The sequence below is a fragment of the Diospyros lotus genome, chromosome 13 (assembly GCF_014633365.1).
Source record: "Diospyros lotus cultivar Yz01 chromosome 13, ASM1463336v1, whole genome shotgun sequence".
Classification (NCBI taxonomy): domain Eukaryota; kingdom Viridiplantae; phylum Streptophyta; class Magnoliopsida; order Ericales; family Ebenaceae; genus Diospyros; species Diospyros lotus.
In genome coordinates, this window is record NC_068350.1 from 22,582,207 (window position 1) to 22,607,409 (window position 25,203).

Consider the following 25,203-nt stretch of genomic DNA (forward strand, 5'->3'; position numbering starts at 1 on the left):
CCCATGGCTAAAAGTCATGTTTTCAAAACCTCCCAAAATCTGAATTTCAACTTTCTTTAGTGTATTAAGTGTATCAAAATGTCGTATTTCACAATTATTAGGAATCGTCAAAACCGAATAAGTCAATTTTTAGATATCGTTTGATTGTACAATGTTGACTCTTTCTTGTTTCAAGTGTTCTACTATGGACCAATGGCCAAAAGTCATCTTTTCAAAACTTCCCAAAATCCGAATTCGAACTTTCTTTAGTGTATTTACTGTATCAAAATATCGTCTTTCACATAGATTCGGAATCGTCAGAAACAAATGAGTCAATTTTGAGATATCGTAGATAGAATAAAGTTGAGTCTTTCTTCTTTCAAGTGTTCTACTATGGACCCATGGCTAAAAGTGATGTTTTCCAAACTTCCCAAAATCTGAATTTGAACTTTCTTTAGTGTATTTAGTGTATCAAAATATCTTCTTTCACATAGATTCGGAATCGTCAAAAACAAATGAGTCAATTTTGAGATATCGTTGATCGAATAAAGTTGAGTCTTTCTTGTTTCAAGTGTTCTACTATGGACCATGGCTAAAACTCATGTTTTCAAAACTTTTCAAAATCCAAATTCGAACTTTCTTTAGTGTATTTATCGTATTAAAATGTCGTCATTCACAATTATTAGCAATCGTCAAAACCGAATAAGTCAATTTTTAGATATCGTTGATTGTACAAAGTTGACACTTTCTTGTTTCAAGTGTTCTACTATGGACCCATGGCTAAAAGTGATGTTTTCAAAACTTCTCAAAATCCGAATTTGAACTTTCTTTAGTTTTTTTAGTGTATCAAAATGTCGTCTTTCACAATTTTTAGGAATCGTCAAAACCGAATAAGTCAATTTTTAGATATCGTTTGATTGAACGAAGTTGACGCTTTCTTGTTTCAAGTGTTCTACTATGGATCCGTGGCTAAAAGTCAGGTTTTCAAAACTTCCCAAAATCCAAATTTGAACATTCTTTAGTGTATTTAGTTTATCAAAATATCGTCTTTCAAATAGATTCGGAATCGTCAAAAACAAATGATTAAATTTTGAGATATCGTTGATTGAGCAAAGTTGAGTCTTTCTTGTTTCAAGTGAACTTCTACTTTGGACCCGTGGCTAAAAGTCATGTTTTCAAAACTTCCCAAAATCCGAATTTGAACTTTCTTTAGTGTATTTAGTGTATGAAAATATCTTCTTTCACATAGATTCGGAATCGTCAAAAGCAAATAAGTCAATTTTGAGATATCGTTGATTGAATAAAGTTGAGTCTTTCTTGTTTCAAGTGTTCTTCTATGGACACATGGCTAAAAGTAACTTTTTCGAAACTTCCCAAAATCCGAATTTGAACTTTATTTAGTGTATCAAAATATCGTGTTCAAAATAGATTCGGAATCGTCAAAAACAAATGAGTCAATTTTGAGATATCGTTGATTGAAGAAAGTTGAGTCTTTCTTGTTTCAAGTGTTCCACACCCATGGCTAAAAGTCATGTTTTCAAAACATCCCAAATTCCGAATTTCAACTTTCTTTAGTGTATTTAGTGTATCAAAATGTCGTATTTCACAATTATTGGGAATCGTCAAAACTGAATAAGTCAATTTTTAGATATCGTTGATTGAACAAAGTTGAGTTTTTCTTGTTTCAAGTGTTCTACTATGGACCTATGGCCAAAAGTCGTGTTTTCAAAACGTCCCAAAAATCGAATTTGAACTTTCTTTAGTGTATCAAAATATCTTCTTTCACATAGATTCGGAATCGTCAAAAACAAATGAGTCAATTTTGAGATATCGTTGATTGAAGAAAGTTGAGTCTTTCTTGTTTCAAGTGTTCCACACCCATGGATAAAAGTCATGTTTTCAAAACATCCCAAATTCCGAATTTCAACTTTCTTTAGTGTATCAAAATGTCGCATTTCACAATTATTAGGAATCGTCAAAACTGAATAAGTAAATTTTTAGATATCGTTGATTGAACAAAGTTGAGTTTTTCTTGTTTCAAGTGTTCTACTATGGACCTATGGCCAAAAGTCATCTTTTCAAAACGTCCCAAAAATCGAATTTGAACTTCCTTTAGTGTATCACAATATCTTCTTTCACATAGTTTCGGAATCGTCAAAAACAAATGAGTCAATTTTGAGATATCGTTGATTGAATAAAGTTGAGTCTTTCTTGTTTCAAGTGTTCCACACCCATGGCTAAAAGTCATGTTTTCAAAACATCCCAAATTCCGAATTTCAACTTTCTTTAGTGTATCAAAATGTCGTATTTCACAATTATTAGGAATCGTCAAAACCGAATAAGTCAATTTTGAGATATCGTTTGATTGTACAATGTTGACTCTTTCTTGTTTCAAGTGTTCTACTATGGACCCATGGCTAAAAGTCATGTTTTCAAAACCTCCCAAAATCTGAATTTCAACTTTCTTTAGTGTATTAAGTGTATCAAAATGTCGTATTTCACAATTATTAGGAATCGTCAAAACCGAATAAGTCAATTTTTAGATATCGTTTGATTGTACAATGTTGACTCTTTCTTGTTTCAAGTGTTCTACTATGGACCAATGGCCAAAAGTCATCTTTTCAAAACTTCCCAAAATCCGAATTCGAACTTTCTTTAGTGTATTTACTGTATCAAAATATCGTCTTTCACATAGATTCGGAATCGTCAGAAACAAATGAGTCAATTTTGAGATATCGTAGATAGAATAAAGTTGAGTCTTTCTTCTTTCAAGTGTTCTACTATGGACCCATGGCTAAAAGTGATGTTTTCCAAACTTCCCAAAATCTGAATTTGAACTTTCTTTAGTGTATTTAGTGTATCAAAATATCTTCTTTCACATAGATTCGGAATCGTCAAAAACAAATGAGTCAATTTTGAGATATCGTTGATCGAATAAAGTTGAGTCTTTCTTGTTTCAAGTGTTCTACTATGGACCATGGCTAAAACTCATGTTTTCAAAACTTTTCAAAATCCAAATTCGAACTTTCTTTAGTGTATTTATCGTATTAAAATGTCGTCATTCACAATTATTAGCAATCGTCAAAACCGAATAAGTCAATTTTTAGATATCGTTGATTGTACAAAGTTGACACTTTCTTGTTTCAAGTGTTCTACTATGGACCCATGGCTAAAAGTGATGTTTTCAAAACTTCTCAAAATCCGAATTTGAACTTTCTTTAGTTTTTTTAGTGTATCAAAATGTCGTCTTTCACAATTTTTAGGAATCGTCAAAACCGAATAAGTCAATTTTTAGATATCGTTTGATTGAACGAAGTTGACGCTTTCTTGTTTCAAGTGTTCTACTATGGATCCGTGGCTAAAAGTCAGGTTTTCAAAACTTCCCAAAATCCAAATTTGAACATTCTTTAGTGTATTTAGTTTATCAAAATATCGTCTTTCAAATAGATTCGGAATCGTCAAAAACAAATGATTAAATTTTGAGATATCGTTGATTGAGCAAAGTTGAGTCTTTCTTGTTTCAAGTGAACTTCTACTTTGGACCCGTGGCTAAAAGTCATGTTTTCAAAACTTCCCAAAATCCGAATTTGAACTTTCTTTAGTGTATTTAGTGTATGAAAATATCTTCTTTCACATAGATTCGGAATCGTCAAAAGCAAATAAGTCAATTTTGAGATATCGTTGATTGAATAAAGTTGAGTCTTTCTTGTTTCAAGTGTTCTTCTATGGACACATGGCTAAAAGTAACTTTTTCGAAACTTCCCAAAATCCGAATTTGAACTTTATTTAGTGTATCAAAATATCGTGTTCAAAATAGATTCGGAATCGTCAAAAACAAATGAGTCAATTTTGAGATATCGTTGATTGAAGAAAGTTGAGTCTTTCTTGTTTCAAGTGTTCCACACCCATGGCTAAAAGTCATGTTTTCAAAACATCCCAAATTCCGAATTTCAACTTTCTTTAGTGTATTTAGTGTATCAAAATGTCGTATTTCACAATTATTGGGAATCGTCAAAACTGAATAAGTCAATTTTTAGATATCGTTGATTGAACAAAGTTGAGTTTTTCTTGTTTCAAGTGTTCTACTATGGACCTATGGCCAAAAGTCGTGTTTTCAAAACGTCCCAAAAATCGAATTTGAACTTTCTTTAGTGTATCAAAATATCTTCTTTCACATAGATTCGGAATCGTCAAAAACAAATGAGTCAATTTTGAGATATCGTTGATTGAAGAAAGTTGAGTCTTTCTTGTTTCAAGTGTTCCACACCCATGGATAAAAGTCATGTTTTCAAAACATCCCAAATTCCGAATTTCAACTTTCTTTAGTGTATCAAAATGTCGCATTTCACAATTATTAGGAATCGTCAAAACTGAATAAGTAAATTTTTAGATATCGTTGATTGAACAAAGTTGAGTTTTTCTTGTTTCAAGTGTTCTACTATGGACCTATGGCCAAAAGTCATCTTTTCAAAACGTCCCAAAAATCGAATTTGAACTTCCTTTAGTGTATCACAATATCTTCTTTCACATAGTTTCGGAATCGTCAAAAACAAATGAGTCAATTTTGAGATATCGTTGATTGAATAAAGTTGAGTCTTTCTTGTTTCAAGTGTTCCACACCCATGGCTAAAAGTCATGTTTTCAAAACATCCCAAATTCCGAATTTCAACTTTCTTTAGTGTATCAAAATGTCGTATTTCACAATTATTAGGAATCGTCAAAACCGAATAAGTCAATTTTGAGATATCGTTTGATTGTACAATGTTGACTCTTTCTTGTTTCAAGTGTTCTACTATGGACCCATGGCTAAAAGTCATGTTTTCAAAACCTCCCAAAATCTGAATTTCAACTTTCTTTAGTGTATTAAGTGTATCAAAATGTCGTATTTCACAATTATTAGGAATCGTCAAAACCGAATAAGTCAATTTTTAGATATCGTTTGATTGTACAATGTTGACTCTTTCTTGTTTCAAGTGTTCTACTATGGACCAATGGCCAAAAGTCATCTTTTCAAAACTTCCCAAAATCCGAATTCGAACTTTCTTTAGTGTATTTACTGTATCAAAATATCGTCTTTCACATAGATTCGGAATCGTCAGAAACAAATGAGTCAATTTTGAGATATCGTAGATAGAATAAAGTTGAGTCTTTCTTCTTTCAAGTGTTCTACTATGGACCCATGGCTAAAAGTGATGTTTTCCAAACTTCCCAAAATCTGAATTTGAACTTTCTTTAGTGTATTTAGTGTATCAAAATATCTTCTTTCACATAGATTCGGAATCGTCAAAAACAAATGAGTCAATTTTGAGATATCGTTGATCGAATAAAGTTGAGTCTTTCTTGTTTCAAGTGTTCTACTATGGACCATGGCTAAAACTCATGTTTTCAAAACTTTTCAAAATCCAAATTCGAACTTTCTTTAGTGTATTTATCGTATTAAAATGTCGTCATTCACAATTATTAGCAATCGTCAAAACCGAATAAGTCAATTTTTAGATATCGTTGATTGTACAAAGTTGACACTTTCTTGTTTCAAGTGTTCTACTATGGACCCATGGCTAAAAGTGATGTTTTCAAAACTTCTCAAAATCCGAATTTGAACTTTCTTTAGTTTTTTTAGTGTATCAAAATGTCGTCTTTCACAATTTTTAGGAATCGTCAAAACCGAATAAGTCAATTTTTAGATATCGTTTGATTGAACGAAGTTGACGCTTTCTTGTTTCAAGTGTTCTACTATGGATCCGTGGCTAAAAGTCAGGTTTTCAAAACTTCCCAAAATCCAAATTTGAACATTCTTTAGTGTATTTAGTTTATCAAAATATCGTCTTTCAAATAGATTCGGAATCGTCAAAAACAAATGATTAAATTTTGAGATATCGTTGATTGAGCAAAGTTGAGTCTTTCTTGTTTCAAGTGAACTTCTACTTTGGACCCGTGGCTAAAAGTCATGTTTTCAAAACTTCCCAAAATCCGAATTTGAACTTTCTTTAGTGTATTTAGTGTATGAAAATATCTTCTTTCACATAGATTCGGAATCGTCAAAAGCAAATAAGTCAATTTTGAGATATCGTTGATTGAATAAAGTTGAGTCTTTCTTGTTTCAAGTGTTCTTCTATGGACACATGGCTAAAAGTAACTTTTTCGAAACTTCCCAAAATCCGAATTTGAACTTTATTTAGTGTATCAAAATATCGTGTTTAAAATAGATTCGGAATCGTCAAAAACAAATGAGTCAATTTTGAGATATCGTTGATTGAAGAAAGTTGAGTCTTTCTTGTTTCAAGTGTTCCACACCCATGGCTAAAAGTCATGTTTTCAAAACATCCCAAATTCCGAATTTCAACTTTCTTTAGTGTATTTAGTGTATCAAAATGTCGTATTTCACAATTATTGGGAATCGTCAAAACTGAATAAGTCAATTTTTAGATATCGTTGATTGAACAAAGTTGAGTTTTTCTTGTTTCAAGTGTTCTACTATGGACCTATGGCCAAAAGTCGTGTTTTCAAAACGTCCCAAAAATCGAATTTGAACTTTCTTTAGTGTATCAAAATATCTTCTTTCACATAGATTCGGAATCGTCAAAAACAAATGAGTCAATTTTGAGATATCGTTGATTGAAGAAAGTTGAGTCTTTCTTGTTTCAAGTGTTCCACACCCATGGATAAAAGTCATGTTTTCAAAACATCCCAAATTCCGAATTTCAACTTTCTTTAGTGTATCAAAATGTCGCATTTCACAATTATTAGGAATCGTCAAAACTGAATAAGTAAATTTTTAGATATCGTTGATTGAACAAAGTTGAGTTTTTCTTGTTTCAAGTGTTCTACTATGGACCTATGGCCAAAAGTCATCTTTTCAAAACGTCCCAAAAATCGAATTTGAACTTCCTTTAGTGTATCACAATATCTTCTTTCACATAGATTCGGAATCGTCAAAAACAAATGAGTCAATTTTGAGATATCGTTGATTGAATAAAGTTGAGTCTTTCTTGTTTCAAGTGTTCCACACCCATGGCTAAAAGTCATGTTTTCAAAACATCCCAAATTCCGAATTTCAACTTTCTTTAGTGTATCAAAATGTCGTATTTCACAATTATTAGGAATCGTCAAAACCGAATAAGTCAATTTTGAGATATCGTTTGATTGTACAATGTTGACTCTTTCTTGTTTCAAGTGTTCTACTATGGACCCATGGCTAAAAGTCATGTTTTCAAAACCTCCCAAAATCTGAATTTCAACTTTCTTTAGTGTATTAAGTGTATCAAAATGTCGTATTTCACAATTATTAGGAATCGTCAAAACCGAATAAGTCAATTTTTAGATATCGTTTGATTGTACAATGTTGACTCTTTCTTGTTTCAAGTGTTCTACTATGGACCAATGGCCAAAAGTCATCTTTTCAAAACTTCCCAAAATCCGAATTCGAACTTTCTTTAGTGTATTTACTGTATCAAAATATCGTCTTTCACATAGATTCGGAATCGTCAGAAACAAATGAGTCAATTTTGAGATATCGTAGATAGAATAAAGTTGAGTCTTTCTTCTTTCAAGTGTTCTACTATGGACCCATGGCTAAAAGTGATGTTTTCCAAACTTCCCAAAATCTGAATTTGAACTTTCTTTAGTGTATTTAGTGTATCAAAATATCTTCTTTCACATAGATTCGGAATCGTCAAAAACAAATGAGTCAATTTTGAGATATCGTTGATCGAATAAAGTTGAGTCTTTCTTGTTTCAAGTGTTCTACTATGGACCATGGCTAAAACTCATGTTTTCAAAACTTTTCAAAATCCAAATTCGAACTTTCTTTAGTGTATTTATCGTATTAAAATGTCGTCATTCACAATTATTAGCAATCGTCAAAACCGAATAAGTCAATTTTTAGATATCGTTGATTGTACAAAGTTGACACTTTCTTGTTTCAAGTGTTCTACTATGGACCCATGGCTAAAAGTGATGTTTTCAAAACTTCTCAAAATCCGAATTTGAACTTTCTTTAGTTTTTTTAGTGTATCAAAATGTCGTCTTTCACAATTTTTAGGAATCGTCAAAACCGAATAAGTCAATTTTTAGATATCGTTTGATTGAACGAAGTTGACGCTTTCTTGTTTCAAGTGTTCTACTATGGATCCGTGGCTAAAAGTCAGGTTTTCAAAACTTCCCAAAATCCAAATTTGAACATTCTTTAGTGTATTTAGTTTATCAAAATATCGTCTTTCAAATAGATTCGGAATCGTCAAAAACAAATGATTAAATTTTGAGATATCGTTGATTGAGCAAAGTTGAGTCTTTCTTGTTTCAAGTGAACTTCTACTTTGGACCCGTGGCTAAAAGTCATGTTTTCAAAACTTCCCAAAATCCGAATTTGAACTTTCTTTAGTGTATTTAGTGTATGAAAATATCTTCTTTCACATAGATTCGGAATCGTCAAAAGCAAATAAGTCAATTTTGAGATATCGTTGATTGAATAAAGTTGAGTCTTTCTTGTTTCAAGTGTTCTTCTATGGACACATGGCTAAAAGTAACTTTTTCGAAACTTCCCAAAATCCGAATTTGAACTTTATTTAGTGTATCAAAATATCGTGTTTAAAATAGATTCGGAATCGTCAAAAACAAATGAGTCAATTTTGAGATATCGTTGATTGAAGAAAGTTGAGTCTTTCTTGTTTCAAGTGTTCCACACCCATGGCTAAAAGTCATGTTTTCAAAACATCCCAAATTCCGAATTTCAACTTTCTTTAGTGTATTTAGTGTATCAAAATGTCGTATTTCACAATTATTGGGAATCGTCAAAACTGAATAAGTCAATTTTTAGATATCGTTGATTGAACAAAGTTGAGTTTTTCTTGTTTCAAGTGTTCTACTATGGACCTATGGCCAAAAGTCGTGTTTTCAAAACGTCCCAAAAATCGAATTTGAACTTTCTTTAGTGTATCAAAATATCTTCTTTCACATAGATTCGGAATCGTCAAAAACAAATGAGTCAATTTTGAGATATCGTTGATTGAAGAAAGTTGAGTCTTTCTTGTTTCAAGTGTTCCACACCCATGGATAAAAGTCATGTTTTCAAAACATCCCAAATTCCGAATTTCAACTTTCTTTAGTGTATCAAAATGTCGCATTTCACAATTATTAGGAATCGTCAAAACTGAATAAGTAAATTTTTAGATATCGTTGATTGAACAAAGTTGAGTTTTTCTTGTTTCAAGTGTTCTACTATGGACCTATGGCCAAAAGTCATCTTTTCAAAACGTCCCAAAAATCGAATTTGAACTTCCTTTAGTGTATCACAATATCTTCTTTCACATAGATTCGGAATCGTCAAAAACAAATGAGTCAATTTTGAGATATCGTTGATTGAATAAAGTTGAGTCTTTCTTGTTTCAAGTGTTCCACACCCATGGCTAAAAGTCATGTTTTCAAAACATCCCAAATTCCGAATTTCAACTTTCTTTAGTGTATCAAAATGTCGTATTTCACAATTATTAGGAATCGTCAAAACCGAATAAGTCAATTTTGAGATATCGTTTGATTGTACAATGTTGACTCTTTCTTGTTTCAAGTGTTCTACTATGGACCCATGGCTAAAAGTCATGTTTTCAAAACCTCCCAAAATCTGAATTTCAACTTTCTTTAGTGTATTAAGTGTATCAAAATGTCGTATTTCACAATTATTAGGAATCGTCAAAACCGAATAAGTCAATTTTTAGATATCGTTTGATTGTACAATGTTGACTCTTTCTTGTTTCAAGTGTTCTACTATGGACCAATGGCCAAAAGTCATCTTTTCAAAACTTCCCAAAATCCGAATTCGAACTTTCTTTAGTGTATTTACTGTATCAAAATATCGTCTTTCACATAGATTCGGAATCGTCAGAAACAAATGAGTCAATTTTGAGATATCGTAGATAGAATAAAGTTGAGTCTTTCTTCTTTCAAGTGTTCTACTATGGACCCATGGCTAAAAGTGATGTTTTCCAAACTTCCCAAAATCTGAATTTGAACTTTCTTTAGTGTATTTAGTGTATCAAAATATCTTCTTTCACATAGATTCGGAATCGTCAAAAACAAATGAGTCAATTTTGAGATATCGTTGATCGAATAAAGTTGAGTCTTTCTTGTTTCAAGTGTTCTACTATGGACCATGGCTAAAACTCATGTTTTCAAAACTTTTCAAAATCCAAATTCGAACTTTCTTTAGTGTATTTATCGTATTAAAATGTCGTCATTCACAATTATTAGCAATCGTCAAAACCGAATAAGTCAATTTTTAGATATCGTTGATTGTACAAAGTTGACACTTTCTTGTTTCAAGTGTTCTACTATGGACCCATGGCTAAAAGTGATGTTTTCAAAACTTCTCAAAATCCGAATTTGAACTTTCTTTAGTTTTTTTAGTGTATCAAAATGTCGTCTTTCACAATTTTTAGGAATCGTCAAAACCGAATAAGTCAATTTTTAGATATCGTTTGATTGAACGAAGTTGACGCTTTCTTGTTTCAAGTGTTCTACTATGGATCCGTGGCTAAAAGTCAGGTTTTCAAAACTTCCCAAAATCCAAATTTGAACATTCTTTAGTGTATTTAGTTTATCAAAATATCGTCTTTCAAATAGATTCGGAATCGTCAAAAACAAATGATTAAATTTTGAGATATCGTTGATTGAGCAAAGTTGAGTCTTTCTTGTTTCAAGTGAACTTCTACTTTGGACCCGTGGCTAAAAGTCATGTTTTCAAAACTTCCCAAAATCCGAATTTGAACTTTCTTTAGTGTATTTAGTGTATGAAAATATCTTCTTTCACATAGATTCGGAATCGTCAAAAGCAAATAAGTCAATTTTGAGATATCGTTGATTGAATAAAGTTGAGTCTTTCTTGTTTCAAGTGTTCTTCTATGGACACATGGCTAAAAGTAACTTTTTCGAAACTTCCCAAAATCCGAATTTGAACTTTATTTAGTGTATCAAAATATCGTGTTTAAAATAGATTCGGAATCGTCAAAAACAAATGAGTCAATTTTGAGATATCGTTGATTGAAGAAAGTTGAGTCTTTCTTGTTTCAAGTGTTCCACACCCATGGCTAAAAGTCATGTTTTCAAAACATCCCAAATTCCGAATTTCAACTTTCTTTAGTGTATTTAGTGTATCAAAATGTCGTATTTCACAATTATTGGGAATCGTCAAAACTGAATAAGTCAATTTTTAGATATCGTTGATTGAACAAAGTTGAGTTTTTCTTGTTTCAAGTGTTCTACTATGGACCTATGGCCAAAAGTCGTGTTTTCAAAACGTCCCAAAAATCGAATTTGAACTTTCTTTAGTGTATCAAAATATCTTCTTTCACATAGATTCGGAATCGTCAAAAACAAATGAGTCAATTTTGAGATATCGTTGATTGAAGAAAGTTGAGTCTTTCTTGTTTCAAGTGTTCCACACCCATGGATAAAAGTCATGTTTTCAAAACATCCCAAATTCCGAATTTCAACTTTCTTTAGTGTATCAAAATGTCGCATTTCACAATTATTAGGAATCGTCAAAACTGAATAAGTAAATTTTTAGATATCGTTGATTGAACAAAGTTGAGTTTTTCTTGTTTCAAGTGTTCTACTATGGACCTATGGCCAAAAGTCATCTTTTCAAAACGTCCCAAAAATCGAATTTGAACTTCCTTTAGTGTATCACAATATCTTCTTTCACATAGATTCGGAATCGTCAAAAACAAATGAGTCAATTTTGAGATATCGTTGATTGAATAAAGTTGAGTCTTTCTTGTTTCAAGTGTTCCACACCCATGGCTAGAAGTCATGTTTTCAAAACATCCCAAATTCCGAATTTCAACTTTCTTTAGTGTATCAAAATGTCGTATTTCACAATTATTAGGAATCGTCAAAACCGAATAAGTCAATTTTGAGATATCGTTGATTGAATAAAGTTGAGTCTTTCTTGTTTCAAGTGTTCTACTATGGACCATGGCTAAAACTCATGTTTTCAAAACTTTTCAAAATCCAAATTCGAACTTTCTTTAGTGTATTTATCGTATTAAAATGTCGTCATTCACAATTATTAGCAATCGTCAAAACCGAATAAGTCAATTTTTAGATATCGTTGATTGTACAAAGTTGACACTTTCTTGTTTCAAGTGTTCTACTATGGACCCATGGCTAAAAGTGATGTTTTCAAAACTTCTCAAAATCCGAATTTGAACTTTCTTTAGTTTTTTTAGTGTATCAAAATGTCGTCTTTCACAATTTTTAGGAATCGTCAAAACCGAATAAGTCAATTTTTAGATATCGTTTGATTGAACGAAGTTGACGCTTTCTTGTTTCAAGTGTTCTACTATGGATCCGTGGCTAAAAGTCAGGTTTTCAAAACTTCCCAAAATCCAAATTTGAACATTCTTTAGTGTATTTAGTTTATCAAAATATCGTCTTTCAAATAGATTCGGAATCGTCAAAAACAAATGATTAAATTTTGAGATATCGTTGATTGAGCAAAGTTGAGTCTTTCTTGTTTCAAGTGAACTTCTACTTTGGACCCGTGGCTAAAAGTCATGTTTTCAAAACTTCCCAAAATCCGAATTTGAACTTTCTTTAGTGTATTTAGTGTATGAAAATATCTTCTTTCACATAGATTCGGAATCGTCAAAAGCAAATAAGTCAATTTTGAGATATCGTTGATTGAATAAAGTTGAGTCTTTCTTGTTTCAAGTGTTCTTCTATGGACACATGGCTAAAAGTAACTTTTTCGAAACTTCCCAAAATCCGAATTTGAACTTTATTTAGTGTATCAAAATATCGTGTTTAAAATAGATTCGGAATCGTCAAAAACAAATGAGTCAATTTTGAGATATCGTTGATTGAAGAAAGTTGAGTCTTTCTTGTTTCAAGTGTTCCACACCCATGGCTAAAAGTCATGTTTTCAAAACATCCCAAATTCCGAATTTCAACTATCTTTAGTGTATTTAGTGTATCAAAATGTCGTATTTCACAATTATTGGGAATCGTCAAAACTGAATAAGTCAATTTTTAGATATCGTTGATTGAACAAAGTTGAGTTTTTCTTGTTTCAAGTGTTCTACTATGGACCTATGGCCAAAAGTCGTGTTTTCAAAACGTCCCAAAAATCGAATTTGAACTTTCTTTAGTGTATCAAAATATCTTCTTTCACATAGATTCGGAATCGTCAAAAACAAATGAGTCAATTTTGAGATATCGTTGATTGAAGAAAGTTGAGTCTTTCTTGTTTCAAGTGTTCCACACCCATGGATAAAAGTCATGTTTTCAAAACATCCCAAATTCCGAATTTCAACTTTCTTTAGTGTATCAAAATGTCGCATTTCACAATTATTAGGAATCGTCAAAACTGAATAAGTAAATTTTTAGATATCGTTGATTGAACAAAGTTGAGTTTTTCTTGTTTCAAGTGTTCTACTATGGACCTATGGCCAAAAGTCATCTTTTCAAAACGTCCCAAAAATCGAATTTGAACTTCCTTTAGTGTATCACAATATCTTCTTTCACATAGATTCGGAATCGTCAAAAACAAATGAGTCAATTTTGAGATATCGTTGATTGAATAAAGTTGAGTCTTTCTTGTTTCAAGTGTTCCACACCCATGGCTAAAAGTCATGTTTTCAAAACATCCCAAATTCCGAATTTCAACTTTCTTTAGTGTATCAAAATGTCGTATTTCACAATTATTAGGAATCGTCAAAACCGAATAAGTCAATTTTGAGATATCGTTTGATTGTACAATGTTGACTCTTTCTTGTTTCAAGTGTTCTACTATGGACCCATGGCTAAAAGTCATGTTTTCAAAACCTCCCAAAATCTGAATTTCAACTTTCTTTAGTGTATTAAGTGTATCAAAATGTCGTATTTCACAATTATTAGGAATCGTCAAAACCGAATAAGTCAATTTTTAGATATCGTTTGATTGTACAATGTTGACTCTTTCTTGTTTCAAGTGTTCTACTATGGACCAATGGCCAAAAGTCATCTTTTCAAAACTTCCCAAAATCCGAATTCGAACTTTCTTTAGTGTATTTACTGTATCAAAATATCGTCTTTCACATAGATTCGGAATCGTCAGAAACAAATGAGTCAATTTTGAGATATCGTAGATAGAATAAAGTTGAGTCTTTCTTCTTTCAAGTGTTCTACTATGGACCCATGGCTAAAAGTGATGTTTTCCAAACTTCCCAAAATCTGAATTTGAACTTTCTTTAGTGTATTTAGTGTATCAAAATATCTTCTTTCACATAGATTCGGAATCGTCAAAAACAAATGAGTCAATTTTGAGATATCGTTGATTGAATAAAGTTGAGTCTTTCTTGTTTCAAGTGTTCTACTATGGACCATGGCTAAAACTCATGTTTTCAAAACTTTTCAAAATCCAAATTCGAACTTTCTTTAGTGTATTTATCGTATTAAAATGTCGTCATTCACAATTATTAGCAATCGTCAAAACCGAATAAGTCAATTTTTAGATATCTTTGATTGTACAAAGTTGACACTTTCTTGTTTCAAGTGTTCTACTATGGACCCATGGCTAAAAGTGATGTTTTCAAAACTTCTCAAAATCCGAATTTGAACTTTCTTTAGTTTTTTTAGTGTATCAAAATGTCGTCTTTCACAATTTTTAGGAATCGTCAAAACCGAATAAGTCAATTTTTAGATATCGTTTGATTGAACGAAGTTGACGCTTTCTTGTTTCAAGTGTTCTACTATGGATCCGTGGCTAAAAGTCAGGTTTTCAAAACTTCCCAAAATCCAAATTTGAACATTCTTTAGTGTATTTAGTTTATCAAAATATCGTCTTTCAAATAGATTCGGAATCGTCAAAAACAAATGATTAAATTTTGAGATATCGTTGATTGAGCAAAGTTGAGTCTTTCTTGTTCAAGTGAACTTCTACTTTGGACCCGTGGCTAAAAGTCATGTTTTCAAAACTTCCCAAAATCCGAATTTGAACTTTCTTTAGTGTATTTAGTGTATGAAAATATCTTCTTTCACATAGATTCGGAATCGTCAAAAGCAAATAAGTCAATTTTGAGATATCGTTGATTGAATAAAGTTGAGTCTTTCTTGTTTCAAGTGTTCTTCTATGGACACATGGCTAAAAGTAACTTTTTCGAAACTTCCCAAAATCCGAATTTGAACTTTATTTAGTGTATCAAAATATCGTGTTCAAAATAGATTCGGAATCGTCAAAAACAAATGAGTCAATTTTGAGATATCGTTGATTGAAGAAAGTTGAGTCTTTCTTGTTTCAAGTGTTCCACACCCATGGCTAAAAGTCATGTTTTCAAAACATCCCAAATTCCGAATTTCAACTTTCTTTAGTGTATTTAGTGTATCAAAATGTCGTATTTCACAATTATTGGGAATCGTCAAAACTGAATAAGTCAATTTTTAGATATCGTTGATTGAACAAAGTTGAGTTTTTCTTGTTTCAAGTGTTCTACTATGGACCTATGGCCAAAAGTCATCTTTTCAAAACGTCCCAAAAATCGAATTTGAACTTCCTTTAGTGTATCACAATATCTTCTTTCACATAGATTCGGAATCGTCAAAAACAAATGAGTCAATTTTGAGATATCGTTGATTGAATAAAGTTGAGTCTTTCTTGTTTCAAGTGTTCCACACCCATGGCTAAAAGTCATGTTTTCAAAACATCCCAAATTCCGAATTTCAACTTTCTTTAGTGTATCAAAATGTCGTATTTCACAATTATTAGGAATCGTCAAAACCGAATAAGTCAATTTTGAGATATCGTTTGATTGTACAATGTTGACTCTTTCTTGTTTCAAGTGTTCTACTATGGACCCATGGCTAAAAGTCATGTTTTCAAAACTTCCCAAAATCTGAATTTCAACTTTCTTTAGTGTATTAAGTGTATCAAAATGTCGTATTTCACAATTATTAGGAATCGTCAAAACCGAATAAGTCAATTTTTAGATATCGTTTGATTGTACAATGTTGACTCTTTCTTGTTTCAAGTGTTCTACTATGGACCAATGGCCAAAAGTCATCTTTTCAAAACTTCCCAAAATCCGAATTCGAACTTTCTTTAGTGTATTTACTGTATCAAAATATCGTCTTTCACATAGATTCGGAATCGTCAGAAACAAATGAGTCAATTTTGAGATATCGTAGATAGAATAAAGTTGAGTCTTTCTTCTTTCAAGTGTTCTACTATGGACCCATGGCTAAAAGTGATGTTTTCCAAACTTCCCAAAATCTGAATTTGAACTTTCTTTAGTGTATTTAGTGTATCAAAATATCTTCTTTCACATAGATTCGGAATCGTCAAAAACAAATGAGTCAATTTTGAGATATCGTTGATCGAATAAAGTTGAGTCTTTCTTGTTTCAAGTGTTCTACTATGGACCATGGCTAAAACTCATGTTTTCAAAACTTTTCAAAATCCAAATTCGAACTTTCTTTAGTGTATTTATCGTATTAAAATGTCGTCATTCACAATTATTAGCAATCGTCAAAACCGAATAAGTCAATTTTTAGATATCGTTGATTGTACAAAGTTGACACTTTCTTGTTTCAAGTGTTCTACTATGGACCCATGGCTAAAAGTGATGTTTTCAAAACTTCTCAAAATCCGAATTTGAACTTTCTTTAGTTTTTTTAGTGTATCAAAATGTCGTCTTTCACAATTTTTAGGAATCGTCAAAACCGAATAAGTCAATTTTTAGATATCGTTTGATTGAACGAAGTTGACGCTTTCTTGTTTCAAGTGTTCTACTATGGATCCGTGGCTAAAAGTCAGGTTTTCAAAACTTCCCAAAATCCAAATTTGAACATTCTTTAGTGTATTTAGTTTATCAAAATATCGTCTTTCAAATAGATTCGGAATCGTCAAAAACAAATGATTAAATTTTGAGATATCGTTGATTGAGCAAAGTTGAGTCTTTCTTGTTTCAAGTGAACTTCTACTTTGGACCCGTGGCTAAAAGTCATGTTTTCAAAACTTCCCAAAATCCGAATTTGAACTTTCTTTAGTGTATTTAGTGTATGAAAATATCTTCTTTCACATAGATTCGGAATCGTCAAAAGCAAATAAGTCAATTTTGAGATATCGTTGATTGAATAAAGTTGAGTCTTTCTTGTTTCAAGTGTTCTTCTATGGACACATGGCTAAAAGTAACTTTTTCGAAACTTCCCAAAATCCGAATTTGAACTTTATTTAGTGTATCAAAATATCGTGTTCAAAATAGATTCGGAATCGTCAAAAACAAATGAGTCAATTTTGAGATATCGTTGATTGAAGAAAGTTGAGTCTTTCTTGTTTCAAGTGTTCCACACCCATGGCTAAAAGTCATGTTTTCAAAACATCCCAAATTCCGAATTTCAACTTTCTTTAGTGTATTTAGTGTATCAAAATGTCGTATTTCACAATTATTGGGAATCGTCAAAACTGAATAAGTCAATTTTTAGATATCGTTGATTGAACAAAGTTGAGTTTTTCTTGTTTCAAGTGTTCTACTATGGACCTATGGCCAAAAGTCGTGTTTTCAAAACGTCCCAAAAATCGAATTTGAACTTTCTTTAGTGTATCAAAATATCTTCTTTCACATAGATTCGGAATCGTCAAAAACAAATGAGTCAATTTTGAGATATCGTTGATTGAAGAAAGTTGAGTCTTTCTTGTTTCAAGTGTTCCACACCCATGGATAAAAGTCATGTTTTCAAAACATCCCAAATTCCGAATTTCAACTTTCTTTAGTGTATCAAAATGTCGCATTTCACAATTATTAGGAATCGTCAAAACTGAATAAGTAAATTTTTAGATATCGTTGATTGAACAAAGTTGAGTTTTTCTTGTTTCAAGTGTTCTACTATGGACCTATGGCCAAAAGTCATCTTTTCAAAACGTCCCAAAAATCGAATTTGAACTTCCTTTAGTGTATCACAATATCTTCTTTCACATAGATTCGGAATCGTCAAAAACAAATGAGTCAATTTTGAGATATCGTTGATTGAATAAAGTTGAGTCTTTCTTGTTTCAAGTGTTCCACACCCATGGCTAAAAGTCATGTTTTCAAAACATCCCAAATTCCGAATTTCAACTTTCTTTAGTGTATCAAAATGTCGTATTTCACAATTATTAGGAATCGTCAAAACCGAATAAGTCAATTTTGAGATATCGTTTGATTGTACAATGTTGACTCTTTCTTGTTTCAAGTGTTCTACTATGGACCCATGGCTAAAAGTCATGTTTTCAAAACCTCCCAAAATCTGAATTTCAACTTTCTTTAGTGTATTAAGTGTATCAAAATGTCGTATTTCACAATTATTAGGAATCGTCAAAACCGAATAAGTCAATTTTTAGATATCGTTTGATTGTACAATGTTGACTCTTTCTTGTTTCAAGTGTTCTACTATGGACCAATGGCCAAAAGTCATCTTTTCAAAACTTCCCAAAATCCGAATTCGAACTTTCTTTAGTGTATTTACTGTATCAAAATATCGTCTTTCACATAGATTCGGAATCGTCAGAAACAAATGAGTCAATTTTGAGATATCGTAGATAGAATAAAGTTGAGTCTTTCTTCTTTCAAGTGTTCTACTATGGACCCATGGCTAAAAGTGATGTTTTCCAAACTTCCCAAAATCTGAATTTGAACTTTCTTTAGTGTATTTAGTGTATCAAAATATCTTCTTTCACATAGATTCGGAATCGTCAAAAACAAATGAGTCAATTTTGAGATATCGTTGATCGAATAAAGTTGAGTCTTTCTTGTTTCAAGTGTTCTACTATGGACCATGGCTAAAACTCATGTTTTCAAAACTTTTCAAAATCCAAATTCGAACTTTCTTTAGTGTATTTATCGTATTAAAATGTCGTCATTCACAATTATTAGCAATCGTCAAAACCGAATAAGTCAATTTTTAGATATCGTTGATTGTACAAAGTTGACACTTTCTTGTTTCAAGTGTTCTACGATGGACCCATGGCTAAAAGTGATGTTTTCAAAACTTCTCAAAATCCGAATTTGAACTTTCTTTAGTTTTTTTAGTGTATCAAAATGTCGTCTTTCACAATTTTTAGGAATCGTCAAAACCGAATAAGTCAATTTTTAGATATCGTTTGATTGAACGAAGTTGACGCTTTCTTGTTTCAAGTGTTCTACTATGGATCCGTGGCTAAAAGTCAGGTTTTCAAAACTTCCCAAAATCCAAATTTGAACATTCTTTAGTGTATTTAGTTTATCAAAATATCGTCTTTCAAATAGATTCGGAATCGTCAAAAACAAATGATTAAATTTTGAGATATCGTTGATTGAGCAAAGTTGAGTCTTTCTTGTTTCAAGTGAACTTCTACTTTGGACCCGTGGCTAAAAGTCATGTTTTCAAAACTTCCCAAAATCCGAATTTGAACTTTCTTTAGTGTATTTAGTGTATGAAAATATCTTCTTTCACATAGATTCGGAATCGTCAAAAGCAAATAAGTCAATTTTGAGATATCGTTGATTGAATAAAGTTGAGTCTTTCTTGTTTCAAGTGTTCTTCTATGGACACATGGCTAAAAGTAACTTTTTCGAAACTTCCCAAAATCCGAATTTGAACTTTATTTAGTGTATCAAAATATCGTGTTTAAAATAGATTCGGAATCGTCAAAAACAAATGAGTCAATTTTGAGATATCGTTGATTGAAGAAAGTTGAGTCTTTCTTGTTTCAAGTGTTCCACACCCATGGCTAAAAGTCATGTTTTCAAAACATCCCAAATTCCGAATTTCAACTTTCTTTAGTGTATTTAGTGTATCAAAATGTCGTATTTCACAATTATTGGGAATCGTCAAAACTGAATAAGTCAATTTTTAGATATCGTTGATTGAACAAAGTTGAGTTTTTCTTGTTTCAAGTGTTCTACTATGGACCTATGGCCAAAAGTCGTGTTTTCAAAACGTCCCAAAAATCGAATTTGAACTTTCTTTAGTGTATCAAAATATCTTCTTTCACATAGATTCGGAATCGTCAAAAACAAATGAGTCAATTTTGAGATATCGTTGATTGAAGAAAGTTGAGTCTTTCTTGTTTTAAGTGTTCCACACCCATGGATAAAAGTCATGTTTTCAAAACATCCCAAATTCCGAATTTCAACTTTCTTTAGTGTATCAAAATGTCGCATTTCACAATTATTAGGAATCGTCAAAACTGAATAAGTAAATTTTTAGATATCGTTGATTGAACAAAGTTGAGTTTTTCTTGTTTCAAGTGTTCTACTATGGACCTATGGCCAAAAGTCATCTTTTCAAAACGTCCCAAAAATCGAATTTGAACTTCCTTTAGTGTATCACAATATCTTCTTTCACATAGATTCGGAATCGTCAAAAACAAATGAGTCAATTTTGAGATATCGTTGATTGAATAAAGTTGAGTCTTTCTTGTTTCAAGTGTTCCACACCCATGGCTAAAAGTCATGTTTTCAAAACATCCCAAATTCCGAATTTCAACTTTCTTTAGGGTATCAAAATGTCGCATTTCACAATTATTAGGAATCGTCAAAACTGAATAAGTAAATTTTTAGATATCGTTGATTGAACAAAGTTGAGTTTTTCTTGTTTCAAGTGTTCTACTATGGACCTATGGCCAAAAGTCATCTTTTCAAAACGTCCCAAAAATCGAATTTGAACTTCCTTTAGTGTATCACAATATCTTCTTTCACATAGATTCGGAATCGTCAAAAACAAATGAGTCAATTTTGAGATATCGTTGATTGAATAAAGTTGAGTCTTTCTTGTTTCAAGTGTTCCACACCCATGGCTAAAAGTCATGTTTTCAAAACATCCCAAATTCCGAATTTCAACTTTCTTTAGTGTATCAAAATGTCGTATTTCACAATTATTAGGAATCGTCAAAACCGAATAAGTCAATTTTGAGATATCGTTTGATTGTACAATGTTGACTCTTTCTTGTTTCAAGTGTTCTACTATGGACCCATGGCTAAAAGTCATGTTTTCAAAACCTCCCAAAATCTGAATTTCAACTTTCTTTAGTGTATTAAGTGTATCAAAATGTCGTATTTCACAATTATTAGGAATCGTCAAAACCGAATAAGTCAATTTTTAGATATCGTTTGATTGTACAATGTTGACTCTTTCTTGTTTCAAGTGTTCTACTATGGACCAATGGCCAAAAGTCATCTTTTCAAAACTTCCCAAAATCCGAATTCGAACTTTCTTTAGTGTATTTACTGTATCAAAATATCGTCTTTCACATAGATTCGGAATCGTCAGAAACAAATGAGTCAATTTTGAGATATCGTAGATAGAATAAAGTTGAGTCTTTCTTCTTTCAAGTGTTCTACTATGGACCCATGGCTAAAAGTGATGTTTTCCAAACTTCCCAAAATCTGAATTTGAACTTTCTTTAGTGTATTTAGTGTATCAAAATATCTTCTTTCACATAGATTCGGAATCGTCAAAAACAAATGAGTCAATTTTGAGATATCGTTGATCGAATAAAGTTGAGTCTTTCTTGTTTCAAGTGTTCTACTATGGACCATGGCTAAAACTCATGTTTTCAAAACTTTTCAAAATCCAAATTCGAACTTTCTTTAGTGTATTTATCGTATTAAAATGTCGTCATTCACAATTATTAGCAATCGTCAAAACCGAATAAGTCAATTTTTAGATATCGTTGATTGTACAAAGTTGACACTTTCTTGTTTCAAGTGTTCTACTATGGACCCATGGCTAAAAGTGATGTTTTCAAAACTTCTCAAAATCCGAATTTGAACTTTCTTTAGTTTTTTTAGTGTATCAAAATGTCGTCTTTCACAATTTTTAGGAATCGTCAAAACCGAATAAGTCAATTTTTAGATATCGTTTGATTGAACGAAGTTGACGCTTTCTTGTTTCAAGTGTTCTACTATGGATCCGTGGCTAAAAGTCAGGTTTTCAAAACTTCCCAAAATCCAAATTTGAACATTCTTTAGTGTATTTAGTTTATCAAAATATCGTCTTTCAAATAGATTCGGAATCGTCAAAAACAAATGATTAAATTTTGAGATATCGTTGATTGAGCAAAGTTGAGTCTTTCTTGTTTCAAGTGAACTTCTACTTTGGACCCGTGGCTAAAAGTCATGTTTTCAAAACTTCCCAAAATCCGAATTTGAACTTTCTTTAGTGTATTTAGTGTATGAAAATATCTTCTTTCACATAGATTCGGAATCGTCAAAAGCAAATAAGTCAATTTTGAGATATCGTTGATTGAATAAAGTTGAGTCTTTCTTGTTTCAAGTGTTCTTCTATGGACACATGGCTAAAAGTAACTTTTTCGAAACTTCCCAAAATCCGAATTTGAACTTTATTTAGTGTATCAAAATATCGTGTTTAAAATAGATTCGGAATCGTCAAAAACAAATGAGTCAATTTTGAGATATCGTTGATTGAAGAAAGTTGAGTCTTTCTTGTTTCAAGTGTTCCACACCCATGGCTAAAAGTCATGTTTTCAAAACATCCCAAATTCCGAATTTCAACTTTCTTTAGTGTATTTAGTGTATCAAAATGTCGTATTTCACAATTATTGGGAATCGTCAAAACTGAATAAGTCAATTTTTAGATATCGTTGATTGAACAAAGTTGAGTTTTTCTTGTTTCAAGTGTTCTACTATGGACCTATGGCCAAAAGTCGTGTTTTCAAAACGTCCCAAAAATCGAATTTGAACTTTCTTTAGTGTATCAAAATATCTTCTTTCACATAGATTCGGAATCGTCAAAAACAAATGAGTCAATTTTGAGATATCGTTGATTGAAGAAAGTTGAGTCTTTCTTGTTTCAAGTGTTCCACACCCATGGATAAAAGTCATGTTTTCAAAACATCCCAAATTCCGAATTTCAACTTTCTTTAGTGTATCAAAATGTCGCATTTCACAATTATTAGGAATCGTCAAAACTGAATAAGTAAATTTTTAGATATCGTTGATTGAACAAAGTTGAGTTTTTCTTGTTTCAAGTGTTCTACTATGGACCTATGGCCAAAAGTCATCTTTTCAAAACGTCCCAAAAATCGAATTTGAACTTCCTTTAGTGTATCACAATATCTTCTTTCACATAGATTCGGAATCGTCAAAAACAAATGAGTCAATTTTGAGATATCGTTGATTGAATAAAGTTGAGTCTTTCTTGTTTCAAGTGTTCCACACCCATGGCTAAAAGTCATGTTTTCAAAACATCCCAAATTCCGAATTTCAACTTTCTTTAGTGTATCAAAATGTCGTATTTCACAATTATTAGGAATCGTCAAAACCGAATAAGTCAATTTTGAGATATCGTTTGATTGTACAATGTTGACTCTTTCTTGTTTCAAGTGTTCTACTATGGACCCATGGCTAAAAGTCATGTTTTCAAAACCTCCCAAAATCTGAATTTCAACTTTCTTTAGTGTATTAAGTGTATCAAAATGTCGTATTTCACAATTATTAGGAATCGTCAAAACCGAATAAGTCAATTTTTAGATATCGTTTGATTGTACAATGTTGACTCTTTCTTGTTTCAAGTGTTCTACTATGGACCAATGGCCAAAAGTCATCTTTTCAAAACTTCCCAAAATCCGAATTCGAACTTTCTTTAGTGTATTTACTGTATCAAAATATCGTCTTTCACATAGATTCGGAATCGTCAGAAACAAATGAGTCAATTTTGAGATATCGTAGATAGAATAAAGTTGAGTCTTTCTTCTTTCAAGTGTTCTACTATGGACCCATGGCTAAAAGTGATGTTTTCCAAACTTCCCAAAATCTGAATTTGAACTTTCTTTAGTGTATTTAGTGTATCAAAATATCTTCTTTCACATAGATTCGGAATCGTCAAAAACAAATGAGTCAATTTTGAGATATCGTTGATCGAATAAAGTTGAGTCTTTCTTGTTTCAAGTGTTCTACTATGGACCATGGCTAAAACTCATGTTTTCAAAACTTTTCAAAATCCAAATTCGAACTTTCTTTAGTGTATTTATCGTATTAAAATGTCGTCATTCACAATTATTAGCAATCGTCAAAACCGAATAAGTCAATTTTTAGATATCGTTGATTGTACAAAGTTGACACTTTCTTGTTTCAAGTGTTCTACTATGGACCCATGGCTAAAAGTGATGTTTTCAAAACTTCTCAAAATCCGAATTTGAACTTTCTTTAGTTTTTTTAGTGTATCAAAATGTCGTCTTTCACAATTTTTAGGAATCGTCAAAACCGAATAAGTCAATTTTTAGATATCGTTTGATTGAACGAAGTTGACGCTTTCTTGTTTCAAGTGTTCTACTATGGATCCGTGGCTAAAAGTCAGGTTTTCAAAACTTCCCAAAATCCAAATTTGAACATTCTTTAGTGTATTTAGTTTATCAAAATATCGTCTTTCAAATAGATTCGGAATCGTCAAAAACAAATGATTAAATTTTGAGATATCGTTGATTGAGCAAAGTTGAGTCTTTCTTGTTTCAAGTGAACTTCTACTTTGGACCCGTGGCTAAAAGTCATGTTTTCAAAACTTCCCAAAATCCGAATTTGAACTTTCTTTAGTGTATTTAGTGTATGAAAATATCTTCTTTCACATAGATTCGGAATCGTCAAAAGCAAATAAGTCAATTTTGAGATATCGTTGATTGAATAAAGTTGAGTCTTTCTTGTTTCAAGTGTTCTTCTATGGACACATGGCTAAAAGTAACTTTTTCGAAACTTCCCAAAATCCGAATTTGAACTTTATTTAGTGTATCAAAATATCGTGTTTAAAATAGATTCGGAATCGTCAAAAACAAATGAGTCAATTTTGAGATATCGTTGATTGAAGAAAGTTGAGTCTTTCTTGTTTCAAGTGTTCCACACCCATGGCTAAAAGTCATGTTTTCAAAACATCCCAAATTCCGAATTTCAACTTTCTTTAGTGTATTTAGTGTATCAAAATGTCGTATTTCACAATTATTGGGAATCGTCAAAACTGAATAAGTCAATTTTTAGATATCGTTGATTGAACAAAGTTGAGTTTTTCTTGTTTCAAGTGTTCTACTATGGACCTATGGCCAAAAGTCGTGTTTTCAAAACGTCCCAAAAATCGAATTTGAACTTTCTTTAGTGTATCAAAATATCTTCTTTCACATAGATTCGGAATCGTCAAAAACAAATGAGTCAATTTTGAGATATCGTTGATTGAAGAAAGTTGAGTCTTTCTTGTTTCAAGTGTTCCACACCCATGGATAAAAGTCATGTTTTC